Consider the following 9,626-nt stretch of genomic DNA (forward strand, 5'->3'; position numbering starts at 1 on the left):
GAGATTAGGTTTACAAAGCAAGATCTGTATCCATGACTCAAATCTCAGAGAAGAACATTTTTACACATCAAAGAGCTGCAAAGAAATGGTTTACTTTTAATTGAATTTGAAGGCAACAATAAAATATCAGTGTTGTGGCTACTACCTAGGTGTCTGATATGGTATGATTATAATTCCTGAATGGAATCATCATCCAACTGTATTTCTCCAAAGAATAAAAACAAATAGAGCAGAGCTAACACTGCTTCAGTTGTTACTGACAGCTCACATTTTAGCTTGTAAAATTAATACTAGCTAGAAAGGCTGACTTTTCCTATAAATGTAACAAATAATTTACAACATTTTGATGATCATATTCTGACAGATTGTATGTGTTAATTGCATGAACTACACTTACAGAGCATTTATCCATTTTGCTATTAATCCAACACAAGTTATATTTGATGTTAAGGTAAAAGAGAGAAATGGATTTCTAATGCAAACTGGGGATTATGGAAAGCCACTGAGAAGTGGTGTCAAGAATTGAATTTTAACTAATAGTACTTTCTCCATAAATGGAAGAATTGTTAGGAAGTGTTCAGAAAGAACTTTCCTAAGGTCTTATGTCTTCAAATATTTCAGTGTCTAAAAATATAGTATCTATGGGCAAGTGCAGACAGTTTAATATAATTCAAGCTATGTATGCAATATGGAGTGGAAGGTTAGGTTAAAGATTAAGATAAGAACCTTACATGGCCTGGCTCAGCAGACACTAAGATTTTAAGATGACATTAGTCATGCCAGTGAAAGAGAAGAAACCCATGGATGTCAAACTAGGGGAGTGCCCAAGGTGGATATTGATGTGGGATTTTTCCCCTAAAGGCATTTGCTGAGCATTTCAGAGAGGTTACTACCAGTGTTACAAGTACGTCAACGTGAAGAAGGGGAGCATTGCAGGTGTCAACATGGTGATGGCAGCATGCTGCTTTTCAGCTACTGCCTTTCTTAACAGTACCTCAAGCATGAGTGGTGATGCAAGTACCAATGAAGAGGCGTCAGTGTGGAGAGTATACTATGTACTCCTGATTGGGACTGCCTCCAGTATGAAAGTGGCCTCATGGCTGAATTCTTTCATATCCTGAGTATTAACACCAAATAAAGGTGACTGGTTAAAAAAATTAAGATTTCTTTGTTGTTTGTTTATGTTTATATAAGAAATAAAAATCCAAAACCTAGTGGCTTAAAACAATGAAAACATTTAGAAATCTGGTTTTTGAATAGGGCATGGCAGGAAAAATTCACCTCTACTCTACTTAGTAACAACACTCAGAATCCTCTGTAGTCCCCAGTATTCAGTTGTTGGGCAGGTAGATGATGCTGGCTGTCACTTGAAACCTCAACTGGGACTGTGATTAGAATCTGTTCTGGTTGATGCTAGGTTCTATTGTATGTTTTGTCTTTTATAACCCAGTCTTATAATCATACCATGTTCTTTCACTACTTATTATTCATTAGAAGTGAGTCACTAAATCTAATCTATATTCTTGAAAGGCAAATTAGACTTTGTATTTCAGTGTATAAATGACAACAGCAGGTTGCTAGAAAAGTCTTTTAAAAAGAATATTTTGGCATAATCATCTTCAAGGAAAAAAAAACTCATACAACTGCTTAGTTTAAAACTAAGAATAATACATGGATCCCAGTGGTTTTTAAACAGATAGGAAGCATTATAAGACATGTGGCATAGAGAGCTCTGTCTGGCAATTTTAGGAGAAATGATAAGCTAGAGCTTGCATGTAATGGAAGGAAGTTCAGTTAAAAAGCCATTGCAGAAGGTAGTGATGATGCTTTGGATTAAGTGAATGCAGGAACAAAGTTTAGAGGATCAAGTACTACTAGGAGAGAAGATCTGCAAAGGTAAATGCTAGAGACAGAACACAACATGTTGATGCAGTTTGGAAATAATCTTAGCATAAGTGATAAAAACAGAAGGAAGAGGGTAGATTTAAACAATTTCCAAAGTTAATGAAACATTGGAAATGTAAGAATGCAAACACAGAGAATATTGACCAAAGACATGTGACAAGACATGTGAACAGCCAGAGGAAGAAACTGTAAACCTAATGCATTGTTGTATTTATTTAATTTTTTACTATGTTTTAAAATATTTGAGGATGAGATTTAATTGAATGAGGCTGAATTCACTTTGGAAGAACCAGATTGTGTAGAATACAGAGGAATGATTCATTTTTGGACAGCTACTGAGACTGATAGAAAGTTGGAAAGATAAGATGTAGGTTAGTGGGAAAAGATTTGTTGAGGAGGGGAATCTACTCAAGAATATTGTGCAAATTACTAAATTTGGAGAAAACATAAGTGAGCAATGGAATTGCTGCATATGTCAAGAAATAAGGTACATGTGCAGGAAATTTTTCTTTTTTTTCTCCTTGACTCTGGTATGATGAACTGCATGAAAATTAGATCATTCCTTAACTTTCTGCCTTCATTCTGTAATTCGGGGGTAAAAGAAAATGGATGCTATATTGTAAATGACCTAATTAATAGAAAACACTTTGATGCCTCACACATAAAATTTCTCTATAATCATTAGTCAATTTATAAAATCAAAGAAAATGATTCTACAAGACAAAAGGCACTTTGAGCATATAAATAAAAGCAAAACAGAATAATACGTGGCTACAGGACCATGTCTGCATTAAAACTATGTTGTGTAATGATGTCCATCTCATTCACCATCTTTGTACAACCAGAGATATAAAAAAAATTGTGGTTATATGTGTAATATAAATTGTAATGCATTCTGCTGTCATATAGAACAAATTAAAACTTAATTTTTTTTAAATATGATAGTAGATAGTAGAGCTGTGTTGGATCTACCCTTTGGGGAAATATTATTATCAGAAAAATTTTAAAGAAGTTGAACATCACCCAAATAGTAGAAAAATGTAGACCCACTTTAATGTGATTAAAATATTTCTAAAAATATTACTAAACATAGTGTTTAATAATGAACATATGGGTAGTTTTCTAAATTTCCCAAATACAATCATAGCTTAAAATAACATTTTTTTCTTAACATTATGGAGATTAATATTAAATGTCTTTCAAAACAGCATCTAAGTAAATACAGTTGGTGATTTCTATTGTCATCGTTTTTAATTGAATGACAATGAATAATTGATTTTCTTGGTTCTCAATTGACTCATTTTTTAGATATTTCATATTTTGAAGGGCAATTCTTCAAGAAAAAAGGAAACAATAAATTCAACATAAAAAGGTATATAGATATTAATGTTGATTATCTGATGTTAGATGTGTTCAAATTTCAAAAGTGTTAAAGTGCAAAACAAAACAAGAATGGATCACACACAGTGAATAGAAAAAATTATTTTGTCTGTGTGTGGTTACTGTGAATTTCTGTAGTGTCTTTGCCTTCATTGATCATTGTGGATCCCAGCTTGATTGCAAACTTAGAGAGAGAGAGATAGAGAGAGAGAGAGAGAGAGAGAGAGAGAGAGAGAGAGAGAGAAGAGAGAGAGAGAGAGAGAGAGAGAGAGATTTTCAGAGATTGAATTTCAAAACTTATTTTGTTGTATAAAAAGATGTCTATTCAGATTTTAGGGATTGTTTTGTTTTCCCAAATTATTATCATTATTCCAATATCTCTCTGTTACTGAATATTATATTCAACAAACCAGATAATCAATTTAAAACATAAGGATTAGCTTTTTTATTACTGTCCCTCTCACATATTCAAATAAAACAAATTTTAAAAACTTTTATTTCTGGAACCCCCCCCCCAAAGGCCAGACTTTTCTTTATGTCTGCCAGAGCCATCAGCACCTCTCTCATGGCCTTGAAATAGCTGCTTGCTGCCAAGTTGGGACACCTGCCTACTCTCCAGTTTGCTCTCTCTACTGAAATGGAACCATGAATGGGATTCTTTTCTCCTAATCTCAGTCTCATCATATTGTGGCCCTGCTTCAAAGACTCAAGCACTCTGCTTTCACTGGGCTTCTGCCTACTGGCTCCAGCCACCTTAACGCCACACATTTGCTGTAGCTCTTGGTTGCAGGCACACTGACTTTAATCTCCAACACCTACCCTTATTCCTCCTCTCCAAAGGCCTTATATTTGCTTTCTCTCTCAGTGGAGTGTCTATCCTTCCCCTCTTTTCCAAAGTAGCTCTGCCTTATCTATGAAGTCTTAGTTTAATTGCATCTTTTTCTGGTAAGTTTCATAATCTTTCTGACCTTGCATATTTTGTGCTGTAATTGACACTGAGCATTCTTCATGAAAACTTTCATTATAATTGTACAGCTATTTGTGTCAACAATTATTATATGCTTTCTACATTAGAATAAAATTTCACTAAGGGACTGTTTGTTTAGTCCTTACCTTTTTATATTAGACTTTTAACATCAAATTTGATATCTGGCATCATATTCAGAACATCTAGTACAGTGTTGATCATGTACTAAAAACATTCTTAATTGTCATCTGATGAATTAAATAAATTATTGTATGATTTGGCATAATAGAATATGAAATGTGATATAGTAACATGAGGTTATTTAAATTTTGTATTTATGAAGAAAATTATAACATTCAATATCATAATTGTAATACTATATGACCTTTGAAGTACAATCAGTCCTGAATACCTGTGGGTTATGTAGTTGTAGATTCAATGCATGATGTGTTTGAAAATATTTGGGAAGAAAGGAATCGTTACTGAACAAGTATACATTTTTTTCTGGACAGTAATTCCTAAACAATATTTAACAATATATTTTGTGGGATGTTATAAATAATGTAAAAATGATTAAAAGTATACAGGAGGATGTGTAGTAAGTCATATAAACATATAACCCTACTGTATATAAAGGACTTGAAATCCAGCAGATTTTGGTGTTTGTATGTGGAGGGTAGAGGTTGGAACCACTCTCCCATGATTACAGAGGGACAACTGTGCAGTACAACACAAGGACAGGTGGCTGTTTTACCATAAGAAATACCGTTATTAGTTTTGGTGGATAACAGAATGAATAAAATTGTACATAATTTACTTATATACAATACTTAAGCTAAAAGAAGACATTTTCAACCTTTATCTTTAAATATTAACTGAGCTCATGATAAGACCCAGCAAAAACTTAATTGAAAAAAAATGTATCATAAAAGTATTTGTCTCTATAATCTGACAAACACCCTAACTTATTTTCATGATTTACATGTTTTTCTGTACCTCTTCAAATTTTTGCTTAAAAGCTTATATTCATGTAGTTCCTATTAGAAAATTTTATTAACATTTATATTCCTAATATTTACTCTAGTTTCTTGTCTTCTCAATGTTCTCTTTCAATCTAGTTTCGAAATTTTAGAAGTCCACGCTCCCACCTCTCCTCCTCCTCTTCTTCCCCTTTATTTTTTTAAATATTATTATGCTGTGCTCTCTTGGTGAAGATAAGTACTTAGTAAAGAAGAGACCTAAAAATGTGAACAGAGATTTTTAAAATAATTTCAAGAACAGTGAATGGAGATAGTATATCTGAATACATACTTATGATTTTACAAATATTTCCATCTTTCACAAATATTCATGGGGTAGAATCACAACCAGAAATCAGATATTGAAGATAACTGTCTGAAAGGAATATGAATAGAAACATGAATGAAGAAGAAACTTGTCTGTGCTAGGTAACAAATTGCCTATAGTTATACTCAAGCTTTTCCCCCATCTCTTGTTATTTAACATAACATGATTGTTTTAAAAATTTTAGGTAATATGCTTGAATAATTAGATTTAGATGAATCTGTAAGAAACTTGCTGGAATTCCAGATATTGAATTAAAGGAAAGCACAATTGGAAATGAAATCCAGTTTTTTTTTTTCTTTGAACTTTGTCCTTACCCATGTCTATGGTAACATTTTTGCTGCTCTGAATCAGTAGTCAGCATATTCCATATTATGGTTTCTCAAAAACTTTGAATTACTTGTTATAAATGCATTAGGATGAAACAGAGGAAAATATCAAGAAATTCAGGAAGCTCTACTCACATGCTTTTGCTTCTGTGGTTCTTTTTTTTCGAAGTTATCTCAGATAGTATCAGCACACAGAGCAATGTAATGCTGGCTGATCTTAAAGGAAAATTGATAGCTAAGTCAGGCTGGAGGGAGAGTGTGAAGCTGCCTTGCCACCAGAGAAGACAAACACCCTAACCTGTAACTCCTGCTTAACTTTGAATGATGAATGAGTTTCTATGTTTTATCAGGACACTCACAAGAATTAAGATTTCCTGATGAATAGCATTAAATTTTTATATACAAATGCCTCTCAGTATTCATTATAGAGAGCACAATGACTTTTAAAAATTATTTAAGCTTAAAATGGTCAAGTCATGTTGCTAAATATACCTACACATATGTATATATATTCTCATTAGCACTGTGGCTGTTGCTTTCTGGGGGAACTCAGTTACCAGGTCATATAAAATGTCATGTAACTTCTATTATTCCAATTGTGTTTTTCTTTTTTTTTAGTAGTAAAAATTAGAAAAATATTTAATGGCATAAATTTGTTACCCAGACGAAAATTATATATAATTGTAGCCAAGCACATTTATTTTGAAAAGAGTTTCAGAATGATGAATCTTAAAATCAATCAGCAAGTATTTTAAAAATACAAATCCAACATCAGTTAAAAATCATAACTTTCTTAAAAGACTGGTACTATTTCAATAAATATAAATTTGTTTGTGAAAATTGAAACAGGATATTGTTTTGATGTAAAATTGATTTCCAAATAAACAGTAATAAGTATAATCATAAAATTCTGAACAGGTGTTTTGATTTTCCTAAGCAGCTTATAATCCTGATAGATTTGCCATAATTTTGATCCATGAATTTGTTATTGTGGTGTATTATGTAATTTGAATCCTATTTTGTAAACTCAAGCCTGTAATAAAAATGAAAAATAACCCATCACAAAATATTTAATCAATGATTCAATTATCATTTTAGAAGTGGAAATTACATACAGTTTTACAAAAAAGTATAAAACCTAAAATAAAAATTGACCTAATGACCTGTATGTTATCAGGAAAATATTTCACTTTCAAGGTCAACATTTTAATTTGCCACTATTTTTATCCATTAGAAATATTTTTAAGAATTAAAATAATAAAAATGTATGAGACATTTAGTTTCATGTATAGTATTTCTATTCTATATATTTTAGATTAAATGAAAAGAAAAATAAGCACAAAGAAAAATTTACTGATTTTGAAAAAAAATGGAAAATCAAATTATTTTTTCTTCTAAATGGGCATAACAAAAGCAACTGGTTAGACTTTGCCAAGATTTATCTTTAAGGACAAGAAAATAATGGAAAAGAATTTTATTAAGCAGACTCAATTTAATCTATATTTCACTTCACTTTATATCAAGCACTTTGTAAGAGATTATAATTATAATCATTTAGTTTTAATTTTCAAATAATCTTATAATATTACTATAAAGGAAATATTGTACCATTTATTTTTGTATCATTTATTTTTCAAATAATCTTATAATATTACTATAAATACATCAGTTTACACTGAAAAAAAAGAAATTTAATGAATAGTTAGAGTCTCTTTAAGATTCACAAATAAAAATTGAAGCAAAGTTGTATTTTTTTATTTAAAAATAATTATTGATTATCAGGACTACATTTCATCCTAAGCATTCTAAAGCATGAGCCATTACTATAGATAGAATTGTGATATCATGTTACCATTTGCATTATTATGTATAACATATATAAAATCTCATCATCCATCACTGGGTTCATTCAGTTTGAATGATATTTTGTTTTATCCACATTACCCAAATAAGAATATTAAAATGAACACAAATGAACAATTTTAATATTCTTATTTAGATATTTGTACAAATAGCAAGAATTACACTTATTGTTACCTTTGCCTCATTGAAAACTGTGTAAACGGAATATTGGTCTATGATAAATTGGAAATGAAAATAAAAGTTAACAAAATTCTTCTTACCCTGATACACTGAGGATTATCATAGGTTCTGAAATTCTCATACTGTACTCAAGTAAATTAACTGAATACTGTGAGTGCTAAAACCCCAGTTTAAGGATTTTTGTTCCAAAATATCATAGTTTCACAGCTCTGTAAAATTTTGAAATGATAGAAATTTCCTAGCCACCCATCTACCAATGTGTAAATAAAATAAAAAAGTATTCACTATAATAACATATATTCAATTACAAGTTTTAATCTACTGAATTCAGTGGTGCTGTACTATTTTCATAAGATTCAAAAGAAAATAATAAAACTAGTAGTGCTTTTTTATAAATATAACTGAAATACTTGATTTATTGACGCATTTCTTCCATATGATCTCTTGAGCTGCAGGCAATTTGAGATATGCAAATGATATTGTAAATCTTCAAACAAAGTTTGAGATTACTTTTTGATAATTTTTCATTTCTTATGATAAAGAATAAAACATTTATGTGTTTATGTGAAGGAATGGCGGTCCTCCTAAGATGAACACATTTTGAACATGAAATAATCATTATATGCTTAACATTATTTTTAGGTGTTCAGACATTAAATACCTGTGGCTACTTATAATGCTTTGGAAACTTTAGTAGAGACTATATTATTTCAGTTAAATCCTTTTTGTTTCTCAAGAATTGAAATCTAAATGTTTAGTCAAATGTGCTTTAAATGTCTGTTCAACTATGTAAATTGTGAATTTCACTTACTTTTTAATTTTATTTATGTAGTTTTATTTTTGTTCTGCAGTATTGGAGTTTGAACTAAAGGATATTCTGTTACTAAGCAACATCCCTGGGCCATTTTGTTTTATTTCTTTTTTTTAGTTATTTTTTTTAGTTGTAGATTAATATAATACTATTTATTTATTTATTTATTTATTTATTTTTATGTGGTGCTGAAGATCAAACCCAGGGCCTTACACATGTGACACAAGCACCACTACCACTTAGCTACAACCTCAGCCCCATTTTGTTTTATTTTGAGGAAAGATCTTGCCATATTGCCCAAGCTCACCTGGAAATTGTGATCTTCCTGCCTCAGTCTTCTATATCCCTGAGATTACAGGTGTATGCCACCATTCCTGGCTCAAATTATGAAATTTAAACATACTTACTGAATAAAAATTAATAATTAAGAACTCTCCACTAAAATCCATATGGTGCCAATTTATACTAGTATTTTTCAGGTGTATTTTGAAACTTTTATGAAATTCAGTTTTTTATTTTTAAATCCATGGATATTCTGAAATTTAAGGTAAAATTTAAGTAGCTGATCTGTAAATAATGGCTGTGACTATTCTGAGAATATCATTTTTAACCTAAAGTGAAAGTGAAACAAAAGATATAACTGAGTGTAAATTGGGCACAGTGGTGCACACCTGTAGTTCTAGCCACTCACAAGGCTAAGACAGGAGAATGCCAACTTCAGCTTGAGCCTTCATCCCAAAATAAAATAAAAATAAAATAAAATAAAAATAAAAATAAAATAAAAATAAAAATAAAATAAAAAGAGCTATGGAAGTATTTCAGAGGTAGATCATTTGCTTTATACAAA

General features: G+C 30.8%; 1 pseudogene; it reads left to right on the top strand.

Annotated features, from left to right (window-relative positions):
* The first annotated feature begins 764 nt into the window (after window positions 1-764).
* LOC143640587 (ATP synthase F(0) complex subunit f, mitochondrial pseudogene) lies at window positions 765-1,012 on the top strand (annotated as a pseudogene).
* Window positions 1,013-9,626: the final 8,614 nt, after the last annotated feature.

This window comes from Callospermophilus lateralis, unplaced genomic scaffold (assembly GCF_048772815.1).
Source record: "Callospermophilus lateralis isolate mCalLat2 unplaced genomic scaffold, mCalLat2.hap1 Scaffold_349, whole genome shotgun sequence".
Lineage (NCBI taxonomy): Eukaryota > Metazoa > Chordata > Mammalia > Rodentia > Sciuridae > Callospermophilus > Callospermophilus lateralis.